Source organism: Podarcis liolepis, assembly GCF_965112155.1.
Source record: "Podarcis liolepis genome assembly, chromosome: W".
Taxonomy (NCBI): domain Eukaryota; kingdom Metazoa; phylum Chordata; class Lepidosauria; order Squamata; family Lacertidae; genus Podarcis; species Podarcis liolepis.
In genome coordinates this window covers 36477642-36496305 of record NC_139568.1, presented here as the reverse complement: position 1 = coordinate 36496305, position 18664 = coordinate 36477642, and the positions used below count along the sequence as shown (strand labels likewise).

The following is an 18664-nucleotide window of genomic DNA, read 5'->3' as shown; positions in this document are numbered from 1 at the left end:
TTGAATTTGGCTTCAAAAACAACAACACATCAGGCTGGAAATATATAATGTTTTAAACCAATGTGTTTTTCCTCTTAAAAAAAGAAAATATATTACTTGGAAAGAAGCCCATAGTGCACTAATTCCCAAACAAGACACGGACATAAGGCAGGTGAAAAATTATAGGCCAATCTCGCTCCTAAATAATGATTACAAATTATTTGCCAGTATATTGGCCAATAGACTTAAAAATGTATTTGGAGAGGAGATTGGAAAGAACCAAACTGGATTTCTACCTGGTAGACAGATGAAGGACAATGTTAGAAATATAATTGATATGGCGGGCGCCGGGGCGTTTTTCTGACGGCTTGTTGCGCTGAGCGGGGCTGCAGCCGTCGGGGCGGCCGCCTACGGGGCTCACGATTTCCGTCGCAGCGACCGAGATGACGACTTGAAAGAGCTCTACGAGATGGCCAACAAATACCACTTCCTCCACAGCCTGGCCCTCCTGGCTGTGCCCCACTGCCGCTATCCCATGATGGCCGGCAGCATCCTGTCTCTGGGCATGGGGATGTTCTCTGGCGTCCTGTATTACCACGCCGTGACAGGGGACCCGATCCTGACCAAGGCAGCCCCGTATGGTGGTTCCCTCCTCATCCTCGGCTGGATCGCCATGGCCCCTTGACACCCCGTTCTCTCCCCATGTGGCCCCCATCTCCCAACGCCAGGGCAGCCAGCCCCGCCCCTCCCTCCTCCCTTAGGCTAGCCAGAAGGGAGCCCTAGGAGAGGAGAGATTTCCAAATGTCAGAGTGGGACCCCTTGAGGTCTTTAGCCCACCCCGAATGCGTCTCTATCCTGCATCTTGGAATTCCCCGAATGCTGAATCCCTTTTAAAAAAGCCAAGATCCTCCCCCTCCCCCCAAAAAATTGCAACCAGATTTGAGTTTGCGATGGAGGCTTCGAAATGCAATGTCTGATCGGTGCTTTTCAATTGCTGTTTTTTAACTTAATAAATGATGAGAGTGATTTCACTTTTTAAAAAACCCACGCACCTTTTTTTCCTGTGAATAAATTTATTCCGTGGGGGGGGGGGAGAGAAAGAAATATAATTGATATAATGGAATATCTGGACTCCAGGAGAGACAAACAAGCCGCCCTAATGTTTCTGGATGCTGAAATTTTTTTTGATAATGTGTCTTGGCATTTTATGAAAAGAAATTTAGAATTTATGGATATCAGTGAAAAACGTTTAAATGGTATTCGGGCTATTTATTCGGAACAATATGCTAAATTGATAGTTAATAATAACTTCACAGACAAAATTGAGATAACAAAGGGAACCAGACAGGGGTGCCCGCTATCGCCATTGTTATTTATAACAATACTAGAGGTCCTGTTGAGGAAAATAGAAGCAACAAAAGAAATAAAGGGGATTGGTGTAGGCTCAAAAGAATATAAGTATATATAAGAATGAAATTATCAGTGATGGGTAGATTCTCAACTATCAAAATGAACGTGTTCCTGAGACTGCTGTTTTGATTTCAGACAATTCTTTTTTTTTTTTTTTGCATTTTAAAAAATTTTATTGGTATTCCCATATATATACATTATATCCATGTTTAGTACATCTCATGCTTTTGGACTTCCTTCAACGTCCTTGACATTCATTCGTATTTGTTTCTTTGTAACGCATTCCAGTCTTTCATACTGCCATTAATACCACCCTTCATACATTGTTTCCAATAAGCAATACAGTGGTGCCTCGCAAGACGAAATTAATTCGTTCCGCAATTCTCTTCGTCTTGCGGTTTTTTCGTCTTGCGATGCACGGTTTCCCATAGGAATGCATTGAAAATCAATTAATGCGTTCCTAGGGAAACCACCTTCAGACCAGGTCCGGGGACAGTCTGTCCCCGGACCTCTTCTGAAGGCTGGGGGGGGGGGGGACAAGGGCTTTTCTTCCCACCCCCAGCATTTTAAAAAACCCTGGGACAGCGGAGGACTTCTCCGCTGTGCGGGGCTATCTTAAAATGCTGGCGAGCGGCATTTTAAAATCGCTCCGGACAGCGGAGGACTTCTCCGCTGTCCGGGGCGATTTAAAAGCCCCTGGGAAGGCAGGCAGGGGGGACAAAGACTTTCGCCCCCTGCCCGCCTTCAGAAGGTGTTCCCGCCCCCCGCCCCACTTCGGAACAGCTTTCCGAAGTGGGGCGGATGGGGCAGGTGTCCCGCCCCCCCCGCCCCACTTCGGAACAGTTTTCCGAAGTGGGGCGGCGGGGCCAGGTGTCCCCGCCCCCCCTCCCCACTTCGGAACAGCTTTCCGAAGTGGGGCGGCGGGGCCAGGTGTCCCCGCCCCCCGCCCCACTTCGGAACAGCTTTCCGAAGTGGGGCGGCGGGGCCAGGTGTTCCCGCCCCCCCTCCCCACTTCGGAACAGCTTTCCGAAGTGGGGCGGCGGGGCCAGTTGTCCCCGCCCCCCGCCCCACTTCGGAACAGCTTTCCGAAGTGGGGCGGCGGGGGCGGGTGTCCCCGCCTGCCCGCCCCACTTCGGAACAGCTTTCCGAAGTGGGGCGGCGGGGCCAGGTGTCCCCGCCCCCCCCGCCCCACTTCGGAACACCTTTCCGAAGTGGGGCGGCGGGGCCAGGTGTCCCCGCCCCCCGCCCCACTTCGGAACAGCTTTCCGAAGTGGGGCGGTGGGGGCGGGTGTCCCCGCCTGCCCGCCCCACTTCGGAACAGCTTTCCGAAGTGGGGCGGCGGGGCCAGGTGTCCCCGCCCCCCCCGCCCCACTTCGGAACAGCTTTCCGAAGTGGGGCGGCGGGGCCAGGTGTCCCCGCCCCCCGCCCCACTTCGGAACAGCTTTCCGAAGTGGGGCGGCGGGGGCGGGTGTCCCCGCCTGCCCGCCCCACTTCGGAACAGCTTTCCGAAGTGGGGCGGCGGGGGCAGGTGTTCCCCCGAGCGCTTCTAAAGGCGGGCGGCTGGGAGGGAATCCCTTGGCCCCCCGCTGGACTTCCCGAAGCTCTTTTGAAGTCCGGCGGGGGTCCAAGGGATTCCTTCCCAGCCGCCCACGTTTAAAAGCACTCCGGGGAAAGCAGCGCACTTCGCTGCTTTGCCCGGAATGCTTTTAAATGCGGGCGGCTGGGAGGGAATCCCTTGGCCCCCCGCTGGACTTCCCGAAGCTCTTTTGAAGTCCGGCGGGGGTCCAAGGGATTCCTTCCCAGCGGATCTCTCTGCCAGCAGCGGCAGCTCTGCCGCTGCTGGCGGAGACTTGCTGGCATCCCGAAGCCTGTGCGCAGCGCGCCCAGGCTTCGCGGATCTCGCTGGCGGAGACTTGCCGGCATCCCGAAGCCTGCGCGCAGCGCGCCCAGGCTTCGCGGATCTCTCTGCCAGCAGCGGCAGCTCTGCCGCTGCTGGCGGAGACTTGCCGGCATCCCGAAGCCTGCGCGCAGCGCGCCCAGGCTTCGCGGATCTCTCTGCCAGCAGCGGCAGCTCTGCCGCTGCTGGCGGAGACTTGCCGGCATCCCGAAGCCTGTGCGCAGCGCGCCCAGGCTTCACGGATCTCTCTGCCAGCAGCGGCAGCTCTGCCGCTGCTGGCGGAGACTTGCCGGCATCCCGAAGCCTGCGCGCAGTGCGCCCAGGCTTCGCGGATCTCTCTGCCAGCAGCGGCAGCTCTGCCGCTGCTGGCGGAGACTTGCCGGCATCCCGAAGCCTGCGCGCAGCGCGCCCAGGCTTCGCGGATCTCTCTGCCAGCAGCGGCAGCTCTGCCGCTGCTGGCGGAGACTTGCCGGCATCCCGAAGCCTGCGCGCAGCGCGCCCAGGCTTCGCGGATCTCTCTGCCAGCAGCGGCAGCTCTGCCGCTGCTGGCGGAGACTTGCCGGCATGCTGAAGCCTGTGCGCAGCGCGCCCAGGCTTCGCGGATCTCTCTGCCAGCAGCGGCAGCTCTGCCGCTGCTGGCGGAGACTTGCCGGCATCCCGAAGCCTGTGCGCAGCGCGCCCAGGCTTCGCGGATCTCTCTGCCAGCAGCGGCAGCTCTGCCGCTGCTGGCGGAGACTTGCCGGCATCCCGAAGCCTGCGCGCAGCGCGCCCAGGCTTCGCGGATCTCTCTGCCAGCAGCGGCAGCTCTGCCGCTGCTGGCGGAGACTTGCCGGCATGCCGAAGCCTGCGCGCAGCGCGCCCAGGCTTCGCGGATCTCTCCTGCCTTCAAAAGCCGTCCGGGATAGCAGGAAGCGCTTCCCTGCTATCCCGGACTGCTTTTAAAATGCTGGCGCTGGGGAGCAAAGCCTTTTGGCCCCCGCCAGCCTTCCTGGACCTCTTCTGAAGGCCGGAGGGGGGGGAAAGGCTTTGCTCCCCACCGCTAGCATTTAAAAGAGGTCCACGGAGATTTCCCTATGGGCTTTCGTCTTGCGAAGCAAGCCCATAGGGGAATTCGTCTTGCGAGGCAAATCGCGGACGAAAAAACCTTTCGTCTAGCGAGTTTTTTGTCTTGCGAGGCATTCGTCTTGCGGGGCACTACTGTACTTATTAGTGCTTTACAGTGCCTCTTTAAATCCTACTAGCGTTGTATTTACTAAACATTTATTCTCCAGATAATCCGCGAATTTTCCCCAGTCATCTATAAATTTTTGATCCTTCATATATCTAATTTTCCCTGTTAATTTGTCTAACTCCGCATATTCCGTCAATTTTAATCTCCACTCTACTATCGTTGGGCCTTCTTCCTGCTTCCACTTCTGCGCTACCACGATTCTGGCTGCTGTAACCGCATACTGGAAGATTTTACAGTCCTTTCTTTTGATATCTTTTCCCACCATGCCTAATAAAAAGGCCTCGGGCTTCTTTACGAAAGTATAGCTTAATATCTTTTTGATTTCGTTATAAACTTCATCCCAGAAGCTTTTAACCTTCCCGCATTCCCACCATAAGTGATAAAACGTCCCTTCTTTCTGTCTGCATTTCCAACATTTGTTGTCTGTTTTATACATCTTAGCTAGTTTTACGGGTGTTATATACCATCTATATAACATTTTTAACATATTTTCCCTTAGTAACACGCATGCTGTAAATTTTATATTCACTCTCCACAATTTTTCCCAATTCTCCAATTGAATATCATAGCCGAGGTCCTTTGCCCACTGAGTCGTCACCGTTTTAACTTTCTCGTCTTTCATGTTCCATTCTAACAATATTTTGTACATATTTGACAGATTTTTCCGATCACTATTTATTATCTCTCTCTGAAATTTCGATGCCTTTTCTTCATAGCCCCTCTCTTTCACCTCTTTTTTAAAGATTTCATTTATCTGAAAGTAGCTCAGCCAATCGTATGTGTATATTTTTACCTGATCGTATGATTTTACTTTCCACTTCCCTCCTTCCTTCATTACCATTTCTTCATACCGACCCCATTTTTCCCCCATATTAACTTTCTTTACACTTATCAGCTCCACTGGGGATAACCAGTGTGGGGTTTTTGGTTCTAATATGTTCTTGTATCTATTCCAAACTTCTATCAAAGGTCCCTTGAAGATATGGCTGCAAAATCCCTTATGCACTTTAATCTTATCCCTCCACAAGTACGCATGCCATCCAAATTTATTCTTATACCCTTCCAGATCTAATAACTCTGTATCCTCCAGCTTTATCCACTCTTTTATCCAACAAAGGCATGCGGCCTCGTAGTACAGTCTCATGTCTGGTAGGGCGAAGCCTCCTCTCTCAGTAATATCTGTTAATACCTTAAACTTAATTCTGGGCTTCTTTCCTTCCCAGACATATCTAGAGATCGCCCTTTGCCATTCTTTAAAGTTTTTTGTGCCTTTTATTATGGGGATCGTTTGAAATAGAAATAGCATTTTGGGGAGCACCATCATTTTGACCATGGATATTCTACCCCAGAATGATAATTTCATCCTAGCCCAAACCTCCAGATTTTTCTTAATTCCGTTCCACACCGGGATGTAATTGTTTTGGTATAAATCAATATTTTTGTTGGTGAGCCAAAGTCCTAAGTATTTTACCTTTTTAACTACTTCAATTTCTGTTTGTTGCTGTAATAATTCTATCTTGTCTTGATCCGGATTTTTAACAATCATTTTTGTCTTACTCTTATTCAGTTTAAATCCTGCTAACTTCCCAAATTCCTCCATCTCCTCCAGAATTCCCTTTATACTATCTATAGGATCTTCCACCGTTAAGACCACATCATCAGCATATGCTTTGACTTTATATTCATTAGAACCTAATGATATTCCCTTAATTTGTTTATTTTGCCTTATTGCATTTAATAGGACCTCCAAAACAACTATGAAGAGCAACGGCGAAAGCGGACAGCCCTGCCTTGTCCCTTTAGATATTTTTATATCTTCTGTTATAACGTTATTTATTATCAGCTTCGCCTTCTGTTCTGTATAAATTGCCTTTATACCATTCCAGAATTCTTGACCCACTTCCATAGTTTCCAAATTTCTCAACATAAAATCCCAAGCCACATTATCGAAGGCTTTCTCCGCATCTACAAAGATTAGGCTAGCTGGTTTATCATATCTATCCGATAAATATTCTATTATATTAATTATGCTTTTTGTATTGTTTTTTATTTGCCTTCCCGGTAAGAAGCCCGCTTGGTCCTCATGTATTATCTTTACTAAAATCTTTTTAAACCTTTTTGCTAAGATTCCGGCAAAGATCTTATAGTCTGTGTTTAATAAGGAGATGGGTCTGTAATTTTTTATTTGAGTTGGATCTGCATCTTGTTTTGGAATTATTGTGATAAATGCCTCCTTCCAAGTACTTGGGATCTCTTTTTCCTTTAGGGTATTATTCATCACATCGACTAACGGACCCGTCAATATATCTTTCATTTCTTTATAATAACTCGAAGTGAACCCGTCTGGGCCCGGAGCTTTCCCTGTTTTCAATTCCCTTATCACTTCCTCTACCTCTTCTCTGGAGATGGGGGCATTTAACCTTTCTTTTTGCTCTGTCGAGATCTTCCTCACCATTTTCCCTTTTAAGTATCTTTCTATTTTCCTATTGTTGTTTCTGTCCTTATTCCTATATAATTGCTCGTAGAAATCCACAAATCCTCTTCTAATTCTTTTTGGTTCAGTTATCTCTTCTCCGTTTATTTGTATTTTATTAATTGTATTTTGTTCCTTTCTCCTTTTGACTTGCCATGCAAGCCATTTTCCTGACTTATTAGCGAATTCGAAGTTTTTCTGTCTTAATCTTTTAATATTCCACTCAACCTCCTTATTTATTAACATTGCAAATTGAGTTTGAAGGGACTTTATTTCCTGCAATATCCTTTCATTATTTGGTTTTTTGATTAATTTTTGTTCGTAATCCATAATCTGTCTCAAAATCTCCTTAGTTCTTTTTTCTTTATTATTTCTTTTCCATACGTTTTGTTGGATGAACAGGCCCCTCATAACTGCCTTACTCGCATCCCATACCACATTTATTTTTACCCCTTTATCTAAATTGTCTGTAAAGTACTCAAGTAATTTTGTCCGAATCTTTTCCACAAATTTTTGATCGTCCCATAGGTTATCATTTAGTCTCCATCTGAAGGTTCGTCCTTCAACTCCCTTCATCTCCATTATTATGGGATTATGATCGGAGATGACTTTGGCCTGTATTTCAATTTTTGTAATTCTTAGTGTTAGTTCGTTTGATATCCAAATTTGATCTAGTCTTGACATCGATTGGTTCGGTTCAGAGTGGAATGTGTATTGTTTCTCGAGGGGGTGTCTCAATCTCCATATGTCTACCAAATTATAGTTCTTAACCATTTCGAAAAATGTCTTAGGTAGTTTCCCTCCTTCTGTCTTAGTTTTCCTTAATCTATCTATTTCCGTTGCGACCACCCCATTCATATCCCCCATTATTATGATTTTTTGATCCATATATTCAAATAATCTCTCTTCCAATAATCTGAAAAATTCTGTTTTATTTCCGTTTGGAGCATACACTCCCACTATTATCATCATTTCACCTTGCCATTTAATACGGGCTGCAATTATTCTCCCTTCCTCATCCTTAAATAATTGGTGTGATTCGATGTTGTTTTTAATATAAAGTACTACTCCTCTTTTTTTCTTTTTGTCCGAAGAGATGAATTCATTCCCTAACCTCTTATTAATAAGGATTTTCTTATGTTTGCTGGCCACGTGGGTTTCTTGGAGGCATATAATGTCTAAATTTTTCTTTTTTAGAATACGTTCAATTCCATTGCGTTTTTTCTTATCATTCATTCCGTTAACATTCCAGTTCCATAATTTTAAAGACATATTATTTTAGGTGTTCCTCTAAATTAAGTGTTGCTCTATAACCTTTCTGTCTCCTCTCCTTCTTCCTCCTCTTCCTCTTCTTCCGTTTCTCCTCTGCTCTGATCTTCTCCCTCACCTAATTCTAATTCTTCCCTCAATTTAAGTCCGCCTTCTGCACCTTTCGACTCTTCCTCTCCCCCCTGGAGCTCTTTATATCTTCTTGTGAACTTTCCTATATCCTCGGGACTAGTCAATCTTCTTTTAACTCCTTTATAAAAGAAAGAGACCCCTTCGGGAAATTCCCATCGGAAGTCAATCCTATTCTTTTTAAGTAATTGCACTAGTGGTTTATACGGTTCTCTTCGTTTTAGCAGCCTTATGGGGATGTCTTTAAATATGATTATGTAGTGTCCATCAATATATAATCTCTTTTCCCTATTTCTTTGCAGAATCAGGTTCCTCATCTCTCTGTCTTTGAATGTAACTAAACAATCCCCTGGAAATTTCCTGGCTTTGTTTGTTTTAATTTTCATTCTATACGCATTTATAATTGTCCTTGCCACATCTTCCTCTTCCACTTCCATCCACTGTGCTATTTCCTTCACTAATCTTTCTTTTATATTCTCATTTTGTACTTCTGGAATTTGCCTCAGTCTTAAATTAATCTCCCTCTGTTTTAGGTCATTCATTGCGATAGAGTCTTTAATTTCTTCCTGTATTTTGTTTAACTCTGCTATCTCATTCCTCATTCTTTCTTCTTCTCGCTTCATTTCTTTCATTTCCTGCTTTGTCTTTTTTAATCCCTCATCCACTCTCTTTGAGACCTCTTTAATCTGTCCTTTTAGCTCACTTACTGTCTCTTCAATCTTTTTATCCATTTTTCCAATTTTATTGTCCACCTGTTCCAGTTTTGTTTCCAAGTTTTTTTCGCTTTGTTTTATTTCTGCGAACATCCTCAATATTTCTGTTCTAAATTCTGTTTCTTGCTTTGAAGCTCTCCTTTCAGTTGGGGTGCCTCCCTCTGCCCCCTTCTTTTGAGTATGTGACATTGTCCTTAAGCCTCTGAAGTTCCTTTATACCGTTAAATATATTTCTTATATTTAGACTGTTCGGCTTTCCGTTGACCCCCAAGAGGTATTGGCCCCCCGGGATGATATAAACCTTCTTAAATATTCACAACCTATAATGACAAGTATCAATTTACCAGAAATAAAGAGAAGACCACCGTACCCCACTTCTTTACAAATTCTCACAATGCCTAATCTTATGTAATATACTTCGATGTTTCCCCTCCTTCCGGAGGTTTTAAGAAAATTGGATGGGCCCCCTTCAAAATGATATCCTGATTACACTCTTCTTGCCACAATTCGGGCTCGCCCAACCACTCTTTAACAACCACTTAACCTATGAGAGTCTGAGTCCCAAAGTAGTCTTTTCCAAAATTAAGGTGCAATATTTAGTTCAGTCCACCAGGAGGAGTCAGCCCTTTCACCTTGCGGAGCAGGGCTCTTAGATATTTGGAAAGTTGGTTAATTAGTCTCTCCTGTTTGCCTAATTTTTGCGCTGTTCTTCCCCGTTCCTTCCTCTTTCCGTGGCCCCAATGTTAAATCCAAAAAGAAATAAAAAGATGTAACCGACGTAACAAATAAAGGAAGCCCCGGAACAGCAATACAATACAATAATTCAGAATGTTCAGAGTGTTTTTTTTCTTCCCTTTCCCCGGAGTTTTCTTAAGAGCCACTTAACATAACGTCTCAAAAAAGTCTCAGTAGAAGTCCTCTTAACAGTAATCTCCTTGTCCTCTTTATAGTCACTCTTAGCAGTTCACTGTCTCCGTTGTAGTAACGGCTGAGTTTTTTCCTAATGCCGCACTTCTCTGCCCTCCCTCGATTGTTCCCTTTCCCCTCTGCGGTCGGGGAAGGTTGTTTTCAAAATGAGTCAGTGGGGGGGACGGACACTGTAACCGCTAGCAGCAACTTACTTTCTCCTTCGGCTCTGCAAACGACGCTGCGTCTTATTCCGCTGAAGACAAACTGACGCTGAACTCGAGTGTTTCTCTTTCTGCTCAGATACTTCCTTATTCTCTCCACTCCACTGTTTCCAGCACTCCCTCTCCGTATCTGAGTTTCTTTGTATCGAGAGCAAGGCGCTTAGCCTACAGACTCGGGGCTTCGCTAATTCGCCGCTGTAATGGCTGCCCAATTAGCCGCCGCTCGTTCCGTCGCTCTCTTCGCCTTTAAACAAAGGCTACCTGACGACCAGACGAACGACACCTTGGCGCTGCTGGGCACCTAGACCTCTGGATACCCTCCAGAGGATTAGCGGGAGTTCTGTCGCCCTCAAAAACTCCCAATTCGGCCGAAAAGCTAGAGCTCTCTCCGGAGATACGAACCCTCGCCTGCAACCGGATCCGCGCCCTACCGGAAGTCGATTTCAGACAATTCCGGTTATCAGTGGAACAAAACAATTTAATGTATGGCAAAGAAGATTGTCTAAATTTATCTAGCAGGTTAAAAAGCCAAGAATTGAGTATAAAATATTGACAGATGCAAAAGAAAGAGGCGGTTTTTCCCTGCCAGATCTAAAAATTTACTACGAGGCGGCGTGTTTTTGTTGGTTGAGAGAATGGATAAGGTAAAAGGTAAAGGCCCGTACAGGCCAGTCTTGACAGACTCTAGGGTTGTGCGCTCATCTCACTCTAGAGGCCGGGAGCCAGCGCTGTCCGCAGACACTTCCGGGTCACGTGGCCAGCGTGACGAAGCTGCTCTGGTGAACCACCAGAGCAGCACACGGAAACGCTGTTTACCTTCCCGCTGTAAAGCGGTACCTATTTATCTACTTGCACTTAAGGGTGCTTTCGAACTGCTAGGTGGGCAGGAGCTGGGACCGAACGACGGGAGCTCACCCCGCCGCGGGGATTCGAACCGCCGACCATGCGATCGGCAAGTCCTAGGCACTGAGGTTTTACCCACAGCGCCACCCAGGATAACCTTAGATAATTCAGATATATTGGATTTGGAGGGATTTGACAACAGATTCGCGTGGCACGCCTACCTGTGGTCAGAATGGTCAGAATGCACAGAGGGTTTTTGAACCATACTATTAGAAAATCATTGTATGAGGTGTGGAGCAGACATAAAACATTATTGGAAAGCAAAACTCCGAGGTGGCTCTCACCTCTGGAGGCTTTTGCAGTCAAAAAAATAAATAAATATGGGAACTGAATGGGCGACATACAAAGACTTGCTGATGGAAGTGATAATAAAACAAAGTTAAAGACATTCGAAGAACTAAGAGGAAAGGTAACCGATTGTTACAAGATGTGTTTAGAGAGGATAATAAAAGAAACGGATTTGGAAGTAGCAAATCTAAATTGGAGACAGAATTGCTGGGTAGTAAAATGAAAATACTGTCGGAAATGTATCAGTTACTACTGGAGTGGCACACAAAGGATGAAGAGGTAAAAAGTGTTCTGATTAGGTGGGCCCAGGATTTAGGGCACAATATTGATTTTAAAAGGTGGAGAAAACTGTGGACCGAAACAATTAAATTCACAGCATGTGTGTCACTCAAAGAAAATATATTTAAGATGATGTATCGATGGTATATTAGACATGCCCAACTTGCTAAGATGTATAGAAATCAAGACAAAAATTGGTGGAAGTGTAAGGAGAAGGAGGGGAACTTCCTCCATCTGTGGTGGACTTGTTCTAAAGTGAAAGCCTTCTGGGACATAATATACGAGTTAAAAAAGGTTTTGAAATATAATTTTAATAAAAAACCAGAGGCATTTCTATTAGGCTTAATTGGTGAGGAAATACATAAAAGTGATGTAAACATGTTTATGTATGCCACAATGGCTGCAAGGACACTTCTGGCTCAGAAATGGAAGCAGCAGGAACTTCCAACACTGGAAGACTGGCAGCTCAAGATGATGGAGTTCGAAGACATAATCCGGAATCAGCGTGACGAACTGTTTCCAAAGGACTGGAACACATTTATGAAAGAAAATTGTAAACATTTGAAAACGTTTGTAGGCTTGAATTGAAATGTTTTGTAATGTAACTATAAGGAACTGATTTACCGATAATAAGGTGAAATATTATAATTTGACAAAGGGTAAATAAGTGCTTATAGAAATGCGAAGAATATGGAAAGTTATGTGGAAGTCAGAAAGAGGTCGATGCTCTTATATATTAAGTCATAGAATTATGTAACAAAATGTGAATATGATTTAATGGAAAACTCAACAAAAATTACTTTAAAACATAAAAAGGGAAAATATATTAGGAGTGGCTTTTCTTTTAATAAGTTAATAAATGAACTACTTCATTGGCACAGCATCCGAATGAGGTGTAGTGGTTGTATAGTTCTTGATACCTTTTGTTTCATAGTTATATTTGGGTTGCTGCTTAAAAAAAATGGTTAGCTTTTTGTATCATAAAGATCACAAAACTGATTCCTAATATACAACTGAAAGCAGAAATGGGGCACTTTTCCCTTTTGCTTTGCTGCAGATATGCATGCTATTTTACCATAGCTCACAGAATGGCATGATGGCACCTTTTTACTACATATGTGAATTATTAAAAAAACCCTGTTACTCGTTGAAATTGTGTCTGGTCAATATATTTCAGCTTCATGTTTTGTTACGCGTTTAATATTTTTTCTATTTTTTAAAAAGTGCCAGAATTCACAAACACTTCCCTTGTTCTCTAATGGTGCCCACCTGAGAGGTGCTGGATCTGTTCGAGCAAGTTCCAGCTGAGAAAAAGCCCTGGTTCTAACTTGCCTAAGTGGGGAAAGTTGGCATTGCGTGGACAGGCGGAGTCCCCAGATCCTGCACGGTCCCCCCGTCATGTGGAATAACGACTCAAGACAACGTGCTATGGGATTAAATTGGCCACAACTTTATTAAATTTCAAATGTGGGTAGACCTTGGCTCAGGCATTGGGCGTTCTCCCTCCCCGGTCCCCAGCCGGGGACCTAGGGAGCATCAGGGTTATCCAGTGTGTGTGTGGGGGGGGGATGGGCCGGCTCTGGAGAACATATGTTCAAGCAGAGATGGCCGCCCCCGTAACGCCGCCGCCGCAGGAGAGAGCAATGACGACCTTTCGGTGTACGGCCAAAGCCTCCCTTCAGAAAACCCCTTTAACGGGGAACCCTGGTATCGCCGCCGCAAGAGGAAGATGGACAAAAGGATTCCGCCCAAGGCCTGATACCGCCAAAGTTGTGACGTTTTGCTACGGGAAAGGCGAAACCTGCCAATGCAGGGAAATTCCTTTCCGGCCCTTTAACAGCGACCTTAACGTAGCAGCGCCCGCATACCTGTGAAGAAAAGTTAACCTGCAAAATAAGACATTAACTGAGGGTGGGTAGGGTGGGAGAAGCTCTGGAGCCAAGTGAGGATTCCTAGGTAAGATCCTCCCTCTATTGTGTGGGCAGGTAATCCCTCCCCTACCTGGCCTGGTCTCCTTGGCAACGCTTCCCCCAGGTGGGATTGGACAACTGACTGAGGTAGGCGGAGACCTCCAGGTATCCCACCTGAGGGAAGGAAAAGCCAAGCCTATGCTGTTGGGGCCGCTCCAGATCTAGGGGCTGCACGCGTCCCCGCAAAGGGCGCCCCCCGTTTTAAGCGGGGAGCGGTCATTACTACAGTGAGTGAACAGATGCAAGAAGCAGCATCCTTTGGCCAAAGAGCACCAATGCCAGGGAAATTGAAGAGAGTCAGGGCAAACTTAGTCGCCTGACAGCATGAGTGAAACTAACTCTGCAGACAGGCATATAGGACTGGGGAGTGTGCTAGGAACTAAGAAATACAAAACACAACCTTTTTTGTGCTTAGGAAATATGCGCAAAAATCAACGGTAGCTCCTCTGGTGAATTTCCTGAATTAAAATCTCTTTCTGTCTCTTTTAAATTCTTTCCAAACCCATCTCCTATTTGGGAGTGAGCCTGGATCATTAATGTTCCAGGTAATGAGAGGCCTTGGTGAGTGCGTTAAAGGAAGATTGGGACTCGTATCATATAATGATATCATATAACATTGGACAACATTACTTTTTACCAATATGAAATTCCGTGCAACATACCATCCGCTTGGCCAGAAAAGTCAACAAATGTGTCATTGGCACAGCGTCCAATCGGAAGTGAGGGCGGTGGAGGCGTCTGGTCTTTCTGCTTCTCTTTGGTCTTAAGAAGCGGCCATGGATAGCGACCCAATTCTTATTCTCTTGCTTTTTGAATCTTGAAAAATATGTACATTAGGGGGGAAAGTATCAATTTCTTTTCTGAAATTTCAAACCGCTGCTGCTGCTGTTGCCCAGGACTGACCTGCTGATAGCCTGAAGGGCCCTGCCCTGCTTCTCTTTACCTGGGTTGTGGTGGGGCCTGACAGGCTCAGTAAAGGACTGCTGCTCGACAACTCTGACCCCCCCCCCATTCATCATTCCTGTATACTTCTACCCCTGTACAATCAACAATCTTCCTCAAGACAATTTCATCCTCTTTATATTAATTTGGGGTCAGTCAAGCAAATCTTTCAAACATCACCACCACCATCTAATTGGGGTTTGTGTGACCCCAGCATCAGACTGGTAAAGCAGTTTCTACTTAAATAAAAGTAAAATTATCACACAATATCTTGAAAGGGAAAGGTACCTGCATCCTGTTCAGATCCAAATAATAAAGCTGCATATGGTGTCATACAAAGGACCCCAAATCAAAAGGTTAGTTAAAGAGCCATTGAGAGGCGGGAGACAAACCATATAGAGAGTCTTGCTGTTTGCATTATTAGCTGCTTGTGTGCTTGTTCATGGCAGTCATGTTTTCAAGATGCTCTTCAATCTGACAGATAGAAACGTTATTTTAAAAACAAATTTAAAAGGTGGGCATTCGATCCATTTTCACTATGAAGTCTCCCAATTTTTGCCTTCAACCATCCTCTAAAATTGAAACGCTCTCAACAGCTTCACTAAGAGTTGACATCCTTGTGTGTGACATCTCGTTACACTGGCAGTTTCTTGAACATCCAGCAAGAATAGAAAAGAACTCAGCTTATGTTGACACAAAACAGCATGATGAATTGTGACACACAAACACACACACACTATGTATTATTTTTCCCTGTGGTGGAATAATTACAATTCTTCTACCTGCACCAGGAATGGAGAATCTTTGGTCCTCTGGAGGCCAGTCCCCATCATCCTTGACCACTGGCCATGCTGCCTAGGGAAGATTGGGGATATTGTTAATACATGCTTTCTATTCAAAGTTCCTGTTTAATGGCTAAAATTTGCCAGTTTTCAAGAATTCCACAGCAGGAAAGTTAGCAAGGAAGGGAGCAAACTAATATATTTCTCCTTAAACAAGAAAACATTAAAATAAAAAGGAGTACTCATTAGCATGGCACGGTACAGAGCCAACAATATTCCCATTATTGCTTATTATTACTATTACCAAGACTCTTTTCAAAAATAGATTAGAGGTTTGGAAGAAACTCAGCTGACAAAGGAATTGTGAGAAGCAGAAAACTCCATCATTGTACCCATTATTTGCTTTAAAGGAAAGCTAAGCACCTCTAAGTAATCATCAGGTATACTTTATTCATCCGCACTAACTATATATGAAGCATCCAAGTATGAAACTAAGGCATTAATAATGGAAAAACTAACTCTAAGAGAATGGTTTTCAGGACTTTTTTTTTGCCTCAGCCCAAATTTGCCTAAGTCTGCAGCCCAAAAAATTCTCAGGATCGTTTTACAAACATTTACCTTTACTGCACACTGTTTAGGGTTTCTTGCTCCATCCCTTCCCACTGTAGCCCTCACAGGAGAGGATCCTCTCGGTGTTTATTGTGGGCTTTATCCTGCTGCATGGGTCCTCCTACCACCTCAAGAGAGCTCAGCTTTCACAGTGGCAGAAGTGGCTCTTTTCAGGTGTAGCCTATCAGAAGGCAGAAGAGGCGCATTTCCCAGATACACTCAGTAGAGGACCAGACCTCCTTGGACAGAGACCTTTTCCATGGCACAGGAGCGTCCTGGATAAAGCCTATTTGCACAGAAATCTTTAACGCCTGCTTGGCCTTGTCCGTTAATAGCGCAGTTTACTTTGCTACTGTTTACTTTGCTAAGGAAGCCTCCTACTTGAAGAACTATGCCAAGGAAGCCAACGACAAACTGTTTGGTGTTGATGGGTCACTATTGGAGAGGTAGCTCAAAGCTTAGGTGGTGTACCCCCAGATTTTTGAAGAACAATTCAGTGGTGCATCCCGGGGTATCAGCCCACGTGTAGTTCAGATTCTGCAGTTTGATTGCACCCACGTGGCAGAAAATGCACCGTGCTCTGTGTCAGAGCTGGCCCACACCTCCTTGCAGGCATGTCTTAAGCTTTAAGACCATGGGCCTCCAACCATTTGGGCCATATGACCAAGTAAGGCAACTGTCCAACTGCAGCAGCCCCATTTCCTTTGTAAAAGACGATGAGGAAACAAAAAGGTGAAGAAATAAGAAAGCACAGATTTTTGAAGAACAATTCAGTGGTGCATCCCGGGGTATCAGCCCATGTGTAGTTCAGAATCTGCAGTTTGATTGCACCCAAATGGCAAAAAATGCAGAGTGCTCTGTCTCGGAGCTGGAAAATCAATAAAAATTTTTGAAACCCCCCCAGAAACATTGAAAATCTCATTTTCTTTAGGAAAACAAGGAGAACAGGGGATTAACCTCATGCTCTGAAAAGGCTGCAAAACAAAGATCATGCATAAATTGTGCCTAAGGAAGGTTCTAAACAGCTGAGGGGTGTAGGTTGGTCCTGCTGCTAGTACCCTTCTGGCTTTTAAGAGCCGCAAAACTGCCGCAACAACCGCAACAAACGAGGGTTGTTTAAAAGATAGGGAATATAGAATGCAAAATGGTTGACAATTCAGACTGCCTGCTCTGGTCCAGTCCTGTACTGACAGTACCTTCCCAGAGTATGATATTGTGATGTTTCCTTTGGAGGTCTTTAAGCAGAGGCTTGACAACCATATGTCAGGAGTGCTCTGATGGTGTTTCCTGCTTGGCAGGGGGTTGGACTCGATGGCCCTTCTGGTCTCTTCCAACTCTATGATTCTATGATTCTATGATCTCAGCCGTTCAAACAGAGGCTTGGGTGGGTGGCACCAGTCGCAGATAAAGTGCCTTTGCCCGTGCAAGTGGGAGTTGGCCCCCTTCACACCTTTTGGACTTGGGAGCTTTCAGTGTGTTAAAAGGTCATTGTCCGCCTAGTCATAGGAGGCGATAGCAGTGGGGCAGCTACAAGAATTCTTGGAAAACACAGATGATTTAAATCCATGCCCATCTGGGTTCAATCCTGGCCGAAGAACTGAGTCAGTCTTGGTCGCCCTGATGGATGACCTTTGCAGACAGCTGCCTATGAAAATCTAAGGGTTATGAGAATCGGAGGCAGTGTATCTTTACTTAGTTGCTTCCATTTTAAGGGGGGAAGAGAAGCATGCATGTGTGAAAAACAATGTTGTCCAATGAAATTTGATATTGTGTCACACCAGGCCCACAGATGTTTGAAGAAAAATTCAGTGGTGCATCCCACGGTATCAGCCCATGTCCCCCTAGACGGCATGAACACAACATGGGGTGTGCTGAAATCGCATGACCCCAGGGAATTTTGAGGGGGACCCTTCAACATTTTGGGGGCCCTCAGCCCATGTCCCAATAGACATGGGAATTATGAGGGGGACCCTTCAACATTTTGGGGGCCCTCAGCCCATGTCCCCCTAGATGGCATAAGCACAACATGGGGTGTGCTGAAATTGCATGACCCCAGGGAATTTTGTGGGGGCGCTTCAACATTTTGGGACCCCTCAGCCCATGTCCCCCTAGACGGCATGAGCACAACATGGGGTGTGCTGAAATTGCATGACCCTAGAGAATTTTGAGGGGGACCCTTCAACATTTTGGGGGCCCTCAGCCCATGTCCCCCTAGACGGCATGAGTACAACATGGGGTGTGCTGAAATTGCATGACCCCAGGGAATTTTGTGGGGGCGCTTCAACATTTTGGGACCCCTCAGCCCATGTCCCCCTAGACGGCATGAGCACAACATGGGGTGTGCTGAAATTGCATGACCCCAGGGAATTTTGTGGGGGCGCTTCAACATTTTGGGACCCCTCAGCCAATGCCCCCCAAGATGGCACAAGAACACCATGTGGTGTGCTGAAATTGCATGACATGACCCTAGGGAATTTTGAGGGGGACCCTTCAACATTTTGGGGGCCCTCAGCCCATGTCCCCTTAGATGGCATGTGCTGACATCACACCGCTCCAGGGCATTTTGAGGGGGGCACCCCCTTGAAAATTTGGAGTCCTTGGCCTCCCCATCCTGTATATGTCACAAGCACACCATGGGGGTGTGCTGACATTGTGTGATC

At 45.7% G+C, this 18664-nt stretch overlaps 1 pseudogene across 1 annotated transcript; it reads left to right on the top strand.

Moving 5' to 3' along the window:
* Positions 1 to 316: 316 nt before the first annotated feature.
* Positions 317 to 768, top strand: LOC310697788 (transmembrane protein 256 homolog; annotated as a pseudogene). Its single transcript has one exon. The product of its transcript is annotated as a transmembrane protein 256 homolog (transcript).
* Positions 769 to 18664: the final 17896 nt, after the last annotated feature.